The sequence below is a fragment of the Hordeum vulgare genome, chromosome 5H (genome assembly GCF_904849725.1).
Source record: "Hordeum vulgare subsp. vulgare chromosome 5H, MorexV3_pseudomolecules_assembly, whole genome shotgun sequence".
Lineage (NCBI taxonomy): Eukaryota > Viridiplantae > Streptophyta > Magnoliopsida > Poales > Poaceae > Hordeum > Hordeum vulgare.
In genome coordinates, this window is record NC_058522.1 from 47,809,208 (window position 1) to 47,819,978 (window position 10,771).

Genomic DNA, 10,771 nt, shown 5'->3' on the forward strand with positions numbered 1-10,771 from the left:
TTGTATTTGAGGAGAAAACTCTTGAGGAGCTTCAGGTGCGTTTTGTATGTTCTTAAGGTATTTATGCACCATAAGTTTTCTCACTTGACAAATCTGAATCTGTCGAAGAAATGGATCTAGGTACCATAAGTTTTCTCAAATTCTTCTGTTCTTTCTCCCTGTTTTAATTTTAATTTTCATCGCCTTATTTGATCCTTTATAGGCCAACCACAAAAAGACCAATAGAAAACCGACTTAACTTCCAACAGTTCATAGGTGTTTGCTTTGCTCAGTTATATTTTTTTATGCTAAGAGCTGAACTAGATGACTTGATTATGGCGAAGGGGCAGAGCATATACATGCAGGCTAGACTACAGAACTTATACATGGACGATAAGATTTGGTCTCATGCGTGGTCCAATGTTGTGGTAGGACTCTTCTTTTGTACTCCCAAGAGTATGTACTCCCACCTTATCCAATAGGTTTATCCACTTGATTTTTTAAATTGAATATATATCCGTTAATGGTTGCACAGCCCAAGGCTGCATGCATAACAAAATTGATCGTGTGCATGGTTGTTAGATTTTTTAACGAGCAACCGAACATGCATGTTCACCCTTTTATAGTTGTAGGTTTCAGTGCTTTATATCTTGTATGAGCAACATGAGCAGTATCTTGTTAAAAAATTGGTATTTCAAGAGTACAATTAATGATGACATAGTATCTGCCGCCTTTTGTTCATTTTCAATTGAGAGGATCAAGTATATACTACAAGCGTGCATATGTATATACCATGTATTTCCTAAATTACATTTTTTTCTCTCTATCCTTTTGGTATTAGTATGCGCTCATTCTCCATTACGGAAATGAAGTATATACCACCTAATTTCCACAGTATGTATTGTAGGGTGCATAGTAGTATATAGCTCTTACTATTTTTTATCCCGACAGTATATACTTCGTGAGCCTAGTATTATACCATCAAAAAGAGTTTACTATTTTTTGAAGAAGTATATACTACATTCTAATGGATTATGTGCTACTTAATTTTGGAAGGAGTATATGTTGAGTTTTTTTTCTCTGGATGTAGTACAGTATATACCTCCTTTCATGAATAACAATCATTTACTGCCCAACATTATTTCACAAAATGGGAAGAATTTATGTGATACAGGAAATTAAAAAAGAGAGTATGCTAGCACAGTAAAGAAGTACCCATGCACACACATTATCATTTGATTATTTTGTATGCTTTCTTATGTTTGATTATTTTAATTACCAGGATGATCTGAAGCACCCAGAAGAAGTAGAGGACAGGACGGGAGGAGGGAACAAGAAGCTTTGTTTATCATTGATGTTATGTGTGATCAACAAAAACTTGTGCTTCTCATTCAATCTTTGTGGAACTATGTTGATGTGTGATTATGCACTTGTTGGGTCCTTTTTCTATACACCTGTACTTGTAGAACTATTTTGTTGTGCACTTGTTGGGCCTTGAACCTTTATGTGTAGAGGAGTCGATGGATGATGTATTGTAATTCATGTGATGTGCTACTGAAATGAAATATATACAACTAATTTGCAATCTTGTACTTGTTTTTTAATGGGCCTATCCTGAGATATTAATGCTTTTGGAAAAATAATGCATCAGCCTAAACAATTTGTACATTTTTAATAATACAATAGTATTGGTGGAGGCCCATGTATACAAGATTATTGAATTGGGCTGTGAAATTTATGATGATTCCATTTGGTCACTAACAATGCCATGTCAGCGCAGCCACGTCAGATCCTACGTGGCGCACACAAATAGGTAATGACCAAATGAAATTTTTGGTCAATAGAGATCTATGACCAAAATTTTAGAAAGGTCAAGTTTGTTCATTCTTGATGGCCAACTGTTGACCTTTTAAATTTGGTCAAAAAAGGTCAATAAACAACAACAATGACGAATCAATGACCAATATAGGGAGTCATAATTGACCTTATTTCTTGTAGTGAATGCTACCTAACATATTTGTTCTTTGTAACTTCTTTATTGTGGCATGAATGTTCAGATCCATAAGATTCAAAACAATAGTTTAATATTGACATGAAAACAATAATACTTCAAGCCTACTAGCAAAGTAATCTCGAACTTTTGAAATAACAAGGCCAAAGAAAGTTATCCCTACAAAATCATATAGTCTGGCTATGCTGCATCATCCCCACACAACGAATTTAAATCATGCACAACCCCGGTATTGGCCAAGTAATTGTTTTCGCACTCTTACTTTCTCAAACCTTTTCAACTCTCACGCAATACATGAGCGTGAGCCATGGATATATCTCTATAGGTGGAATATAGTGTGGTGGAGGTTGTGAGGCAAAAAGGAGGAGATGGTCACATCGACTCGGCGTATCAATGGGTTATGGAGATTCCCATCAATAGATATCAATGTGAATGAGTACGGATTGTCATGCAACGGATGCACTAGAGCTATAAGTGTATGAAAGCTCAAAAATAAAAACTAGTGGGTGTGCACCCAACTTGCATGCTCACGAAGACCTAGGGAAATTTTGAGGAAGCCCATCATTGGGATATACAAGCCAAGTTATATAATGTAAATTCCCACTAGTATATGAAAGTGACAAAACAAGAAACTCTCTATCATGAAGAACATAGTGCTATTTTGAAGCACAAGTGTGGAAAAAGATAGTAGCATTGTCCCTTCTCTCTTTTTTTCTCATTATTTTTTGTCTCGGCTCTTTGGCCTCTTTTTTTTCATTTCATTTTTTTCATTTTTTTGGTGGGCATCTTTGGCCTCTTTTTTTATTTCCTAACATGGGACAATGCTCTAATAATTAGGATCATCACACTTTTATTTACTTACTACTCGATACTTAGAACAATAATGACTCTATATGAAATGCCTCCGGCAGTGTACCGGGATATGCAATGATCTAGCTTAGCGTATGATGTTGAAACATCTTGCTAGCTATCTTACGATCATGCAATGGCAGTATGAAAGTGATGGCACATGTCATGAGGCGGAACAGTGGAAGTTGCATGGCAATATATCTCGGAATGGCTATGAAAATGCCATAATAGGTAGGTATGGTGGCTGTTTTGAGGAAGGTATATGGTGGTTTTGTGCACCGGCGAAAGTTGCGCGGCACTAGAGAGGATAGCAATGGTGGAAGAGTGAGAGTGCATCTATACCATGGACTCACATTAGTCATGAAGAACTCATATACTTATTGCGAAAGTTTTATTAGTAATCGAAACAAAGTGCTAAACGCTTACTCCTAGGGGAAGGGTTGGTAGGAGTTAACCATCGCGCGATCCGGACCGCGACACAAAGGATGACAATCAATAAATCAATTATGCTCCAACTTCATAACATAGCGGTTCACCATACGTGCATGCTACGGGAATCACTAACCTCAACACAAGTATTTCTAGATTCACAATGCCCTACTATCATAACTCTAATATTACCATATCCATATCTCAAAACTAATTGTGAGGAATCGAACTTGTCTTACTAATCAATGCACTTGAATATGAAAGTTTTTATTATATCCTCTTCGGATGCCTATCATATTTAGGACTAATTTCATAACACACGCCAATTACCAAGTTACTTAGAGAGAGCGCTCTCAAAATGATATAAGTGAAGATCGAGAGTTTTTATTTCTACAAAATATGACATCGCCGTGCTCTATAAAGATTTAAGTGAAGCACTAGAGAAAAATTATCTAGCTCAAAAGATATAAGTGAAGATCATGGGAGCAAAATTATCTAGCTCAAAAGATATAAGTGAAGCACATGCGAGCTAAATTGTCTAGCTCAAAAGATATAAGTGAAGCACATGGGAGCTAAATTGGCTAACTCAAAAGATATAAGGATGATTGTGATAAAACAAAAAGCAAAGACTCCTATAATACACGATGCTCCAAGAAAAACACATATCATGTGGTAAATAAAAATATAGCTCCAAGTAACGTTACCGATGGATTGAAGACGAAAGAGGGGATGCCTTCCCGGGGCATCCCCAAGCTTAGGCTTTTTGGTGTCCTTGAATTTGGCTTGGGATGACTTGGTCATCCCCAAGCTTAGGCTCTTTCCACTCTTTATTCCATTGTCCATAAGAACATCACCCAAAACTTGAAAACTTCAGAACACAAAACTTAAACAGAAACTCGTGATATCATTAGCATAAGAAAACAAACCACCAACTTTTTGGGTATTGTAGTAAACTTAATTTACATTTAGATTGATGTTATATTACTGTATTCTCACTTCTCCATGGCTCGTACCCCCCGATACTAACCATAGTTTCATCAACATAATCAATCAACACAACAACAAAAACTGAATTTGTCAAAAACAGAATAGTCTGTAGCAATCTGTATATTTCGTATACCTTTGCTATCCCAAAAATTATGAAAAAATTATGAAAATTAGGGCAATTTTCATAAAGCAAAAAAAGAATCAAATAAAAATCTCTTTCGGGATAGGTATTAAAAATAATTTGGTGAGCACAAAGTTTCTGTCTTTTTTCAGCATGATTAAACAACTATCACCAAAACTAATCATAAAGGTTCTACTTGGCACAAACACTAATTAAAACATAAAAAACACAATCATAACAGAATCATGATGGTGTGGACTCAACAAAACAGAAAGTAAAAAGCACAAATAAATTTATTCATTGGGTTGCCTCCCAACAAGTGGTATTGTTTAACGCCTTTAGCTAGGCGTAAGGCAATAGATTCAACTGCTGTCATATTTAGTGCTCAAACCATAAGTAGCTTTCATAATGGATTCATAAGGAAATTTTATTTTCTTTATACGAAAGTGTTCCATGCCCTTCTTTAATGGAAATTGAAATTTAATATTCCCTTCCTTCATATCAATAACAACACCAATAGTCCTAAGGAAAGGTCTACCAAGAATAATGGGACATGTCGGATTGCAATCAACATCAAGCACAATGAAATCTACGGGGACATAGTTCCTATTTGAAATAATAAGAACATCATTGATCCTGCCCATAGGTTTCTTAATAGTAGAATCCGCAAGATGCAAATTAAGAGAGCACTCATCAATCTCATTGAAACCTAGAACATCACATAAAGATTTTGGAATTGTGGATACACTAGCACCCAAATCACACAAAGCATGGCATTCATAATTTTTAATCTTATTTTTTCTAGTAGGTGCCCACTCATCATGAAGTTTTCTAGGAATAGATATTTCCAACTCAAGTTTCTTTCAAGAGATTTCATCATAGCATCAAAGATATGTTTGGTAAAAGCCTTATTTTGCCCATAAGCATTGGAGAGTTTAGCATGTATTGCATCAAGGAAATACATTCAATCAAAGAGAAACCATCATAATTAAATTCCTTGAAATCCAAAGTAGTAATTTCATCACTATTCAAAGTTTTGATATCCTCTACTCCATTTTTAGTATTTTTAGCATCAAGATAAATAAACTCTGAATCATTGGGGCGTTTCTCAACCAAAGTGGATTCACATCCAGCCCCATAATCATTAACATTGACATTAGAAAACAAGGATTCAATAGGAGTCACACCAAGCACTTTAAGATCTTCGTGATTCTCATCACGAGAACACGCCTTTTTAAGCCATTCATGTCTAGCACGAATTTGGGCGGTTCTTTCTTTACTCTCATTCATGGAAACACGCATAGCTTTCAAAGTTTCATCCATAAATCTTGGGAGCTACACATCTCAATTTCAAAGCATCAATATCAAGAGACATTCTATCAGCAGTCCTAGCCAAGTCATCAATTTTAAGTAGTTTTTCTTCTATGGAAGCATTGAAAATATTTTGCGAATTAATAAACTCTTTAATATTACTCTTAAGATCAGAGGGTATTTGATGATAATTTCCATGAGCATTGTTGTAGGAATTGCCAAATTATCAGAGGGATTACTATGAAAAGGCCTAGGATTAAAGTTACCTCTATAAGCATTGTTGTTACCAAAATTATTCCTACCAACAAAATTAACATCCAAATTTTCATTGCTATTCTCAATCAAGGAAGATAAAGGCATATCATTTGGATCTAGAGGAGCACTTTTACTAGCAAACAACTTCATTAACTCATCCATCTTAGCACTCAAAGAGTTAATTTCTTTTATAGCATGCACTTTTTTACTAGTAGGTGACCTTTCAGTGTGCCATTGTGAATAATTTGTCATGATATTATATAGGAATTTTGTAGCTTCTCCTAGCGTTATTTCCATAAAAGTTCCACCAGAGGCGAAATCCAAGATATTTCTAGAAGCAAAATTCAAACCAGAATAGAAAATTTGTATAATCATCCAAAGACTTAGGCCATGAGCGGGACAATTTCTAATCATCAATTTCATTCTCTCCCAAGATTGTGCAACATGTTCATGATATAGTTGCTTAAAATTCATGATATCATTACGGAGAGAGATAATCTTAGCAGTTAGAAAATACTTGGAAATAAAGGCATCTTTACACTTGTTCCATGAATCAATACTATTTTTTGGTAAAGATGAAAACCGAGTTTTTGCTCGATCTCGTAATGAGAACGGAAATAGCTTCAATTTAATCATATAATTATCCACATCTTTCTTGTTTCGCATATCGCATAACTCAATAAAGGTATTAAGATGGGATGCGGCATCTTCACTAGGAAGGCCGGAAAATTGCTCTTTCATAACAAGATTCAACAAGGCAGCATTAATTTCGGCTATTTTGGCTATTAGTGGCGCACCTATTTTGGCTATTAGTGGCGCACCTATTTTGGCGCACCTATTTTGGCTATTAGTGGCGCACCAATTTTGGCTCTTAATGGCACACTATAGGTGCACCATTATTATCACGCCATTACTAATAAATAGTAATGGCGCACATTTGGTGCGGCATTACTATCACAGATAGTAATGGCGCACCCATAGTGCGCCATTACTATGTCCAACAGTGTGACATTACTATCAGACCTAGTAGTGGCGCATTACTAACAAATTTTTTCAAAAAAAAAAATTCAGAATTTTTTTTCAATTATTTTTTACAAAATTTTAGTTTTCCTTTTTTTCTTAATCTGGGTCACTATGGCTTAATCTAAGGTCAATATGCTTAATCTCAAGTCAAATCGCACTCCGTGGTCAAACTTCCCGAAAGGTCACCCATCCTCACACTATTCCAGCCCGTGCACGCTTAACTTCTCAGTTCAATCCAACCCCAGCACCAGCTCACTTAACAGACACTAGTTGATATATGTATCACATCAATCATATTAAACCTTGTTGATGTCTAGGACTTTGTTCATGTTATGAGTGTGACGAAATTTTTAAAAAATATTTCAAACTTCCCGGTCATATTACGTATCACATTTTGAACATTTTTTTGAAAAAAAAAATTGAAACCAAATTTTTTTTCTGTTACTAGTGGCGCACCTAGCAAATGGTGCGCCATTACTAAGTTTCAATTTTTTTTTCTATTTTCCCCCTCTAGATCTTAAAAGCCCCGTATCTTTTATTCTGTTAGGTTTTTGGGGATTCTAAAAATCATCAACGGGGTTTCCCCGATTTAATTCGGATGTATCTTTTGGAGTAGATGATTTATCATATAAAAACTTTTTAGTCCAAGTTCGTATGCAAAAGTTATGGCCATTTTACTAAATTCCAAAGATATTTTGCAAATAAAGTTGAAATTCATATTTGTAAATTTTCCCAACAACTAGACCACATATCACATGGAAACTTATTTTCTTTTATTTTTTGACATTTCCATCATTTTCTTTTATTATTTTTTAAACTGAAAAGGCGGTCCAGGGGGGGGGTGCATTTAGTAATGGCGCACCTATACAATGTGCGCCATTACTATGTGGCACACTTGGTCAAACCTGGTCAAAGTTAGTAATGGCGCACTTTGTATAGGTGCATGATACGTCTCAAACGTATCTATTATTTTTTATGGTTTCATGCTGTTATCTTGTCATCTTTGGATGTTTTATGTACCTTTTATATCTTTTTTGGGACTAACTTATTAATTCAGTGCCAAGTGCGAGTTCCTGTTTTTTCTGTGTTTTTGGCTCTTTTCAGATCTGATTTTGGAACGGAGTCCAAACGGAATAAAATCCCCGAAATGATTTTTTCCCGAACGGAAGATGATCACGGGGCCTGTGGGCCAAGCCAGGAGGGCTACACGGAGCCTTAAGCCCCCACTCCGCCACCAGGGGGGAGGCGACGGTGGGCAGGCTTGTGGCCTCCCTGGCGCCCCCCTGACCTAGATCTTGCGCCTATATATTCCCAAAAAATCATAGAAAATAAGGGGATCCACGAAAATACTTTTCCGCCGCAAGCTTCCGTTTCCACGAGATCTCATCTGGAGACCCTTCCCGGTGCCCTGTCGGAGGGGACTTTGGAGTTGGAGGGCTTCTTCATTGTCGGGACCCCGATCCTAAGCCATAGGAATCCAGCCTGTAACACATCCCATCCCTTTGTGGTCTCACGCACGGTTAACTCCACGGCTGCAGCCTTACCTTAGCCGGGACCGTTTGCGTCTTTTGACTCACGTATGCGATAGTGTCGCTAGCAATCCAATGTCAAAGAACCCGGATCGACATGTCTAGTCATAAACCAAAGTGGCAGTTCCGCACAAGGACAGGCATACATGACCCAACAAAGCAGGTGTCGGTCATCAACGAACGTAGACAAGTCGTAGCAAGCTACAAGGACTCCATTACGTCGCGTGACATTTCCCCAAAGGGGACAGACACAACAGCTAAGAAGGACACATGTCGGTCAACCAATGTGTCCGGAGCAGTAGCGAACTACCAAGGCTCGTTGGATCACAAAGGGGCATTTCCTTGTAAGGAGTGCTACTAAAGTTCACGACTAGGTATTCGAACCCCATACATATCAAGTAAGACACACGTACGCATGGCATACCGATATGTATAGATACATCGATGGCATCACAACATAACCATAGCCATACAAGCTTTATTTAAGAGGCTCGGAAGAGCCACACACATAATATTACACATTAAGGGTCTCACGACCCATAATAGCAGTCATACAATACAAGCCAGCGGAAGAGTTATAAACTGTCTGGGTACACACAGTGCAACTAGAAGGCACATGGCCTGACTATACTACAGAGCCGACGTAGGGCCAGATCATAGCTGGGACACCAGCTACTCGTCGTCGTCGATGTCTACGAAGAACCCTCCATTAGGGTCATTAGCAACCTCTGCAACATTTATTAAGCAAACATGAGTACGAAGGTACTCAGCAAGACTTTAGGAGAACTAACTACTCATGCAAGGTATCAAAAGGTATTGTGGGGTTTCATGCGGAAAGCCAGCATTTGACTCGTGGCTAGACAACTTGCATTTTGAAATTAGTTTTGACAACTTGATTTCTCGCACACGAGTCCACTAACACCACAACAATACACTATCGTGGAATCATTCCGTCTCCATACGGAAATGCCGTCCACGACACTCACGCTTATCTTGACAATTTTATGAGTAGCCATTGAAGTTATCTATGAACAACATATGTCTCCAAGTAGTCCATATCCGCGGTCGCGGCTATTCGAATAGATCATAACCCTGCAGGGGTGTACTTCGTCACACACGCTCCCGCCACTTATCGCCATGTGCACGTCATGCACCTCGGCAACCTTCAAGCGGAAGCCCAGCGAGGGAGTCGGCCACGACCGTTAACCACACTAGTACCTAGTCCAGGTTTATCGCCTATCTGAGAGTAACCCGTACGGAAGTCCGGCCGAGGTTTCCGCCACGGCCTCAAACGATGTGCGCAGGGTTCCAAAGCCCACCATCCGGGTGCCACTTGGTACACCGTGCCACTGCCTACCGCATCACGGTCCACCTCTCAGGTCAGCACCATGCATGGCCTCCAGCATTACTATAAACACCAGAAACTACTTGCAACTCCTGGACCGAGTACTACGCGATTAATAGGCCGAGCGGGGTCATATTTCAGGGCCCAGCATGTGGTAGTATCTAGTCTTGGATTACATACACGAAACTCAGTTCCTAAGGACAGTTCCAATGAAACAACCCGCCATGTACTCCTACACACAGCCTTTCACCGGTACCTTTACCAAATCAAGTTCAACACACGACCTTTGCTCACCGAACACATTCCACATTTCTGTTCATCTCCCAGATGACAGACCATACACAACTCTAAGCATAGCATGCATAGCAGGATAAGGCACATCATAGCTCAAGCAACTACCAGGTATGCTAGGTTGCAAGGTTCGGCTATTTACTGTGACAAGGTTAAGTCATGCAAAGGAAGTGGGTCCAACTATCGTGGCAAAAGCAGTTGAAGCATTTGATCCTAATGCAATAAATAGGTGCAGGATCAAGAATATAGGAGTTATCGGGATGATCAAAAGGGTTGCTTGCCTTGTTGCTCAGAGGAGGAACGATATCCGTCAGACGGATATTCGGTGGAATCCGGGGGTGCGGAGCCTACCGAAATGAATGGCAACATTCAATAACAATCATATGCAATCAAAATGATGCATGAGCATGGCATGAGAATCCAAGTGATAAGTTATTATAATCAAGATGTTTTAGGTTTAGAGTTGATTTGAATCACATTCGAATAGCAATTCAAACGGGTATTCTCGGATACCGGTTTAATTGATTCGACCTGATGCTCAGATCAACCTAATGTTAACATGCATGAAATGTCATGTTATGGTACTGATTTATATCTAGGGCAGTGTGTGATCATTGCATTTATAATGAAATTTGGATATT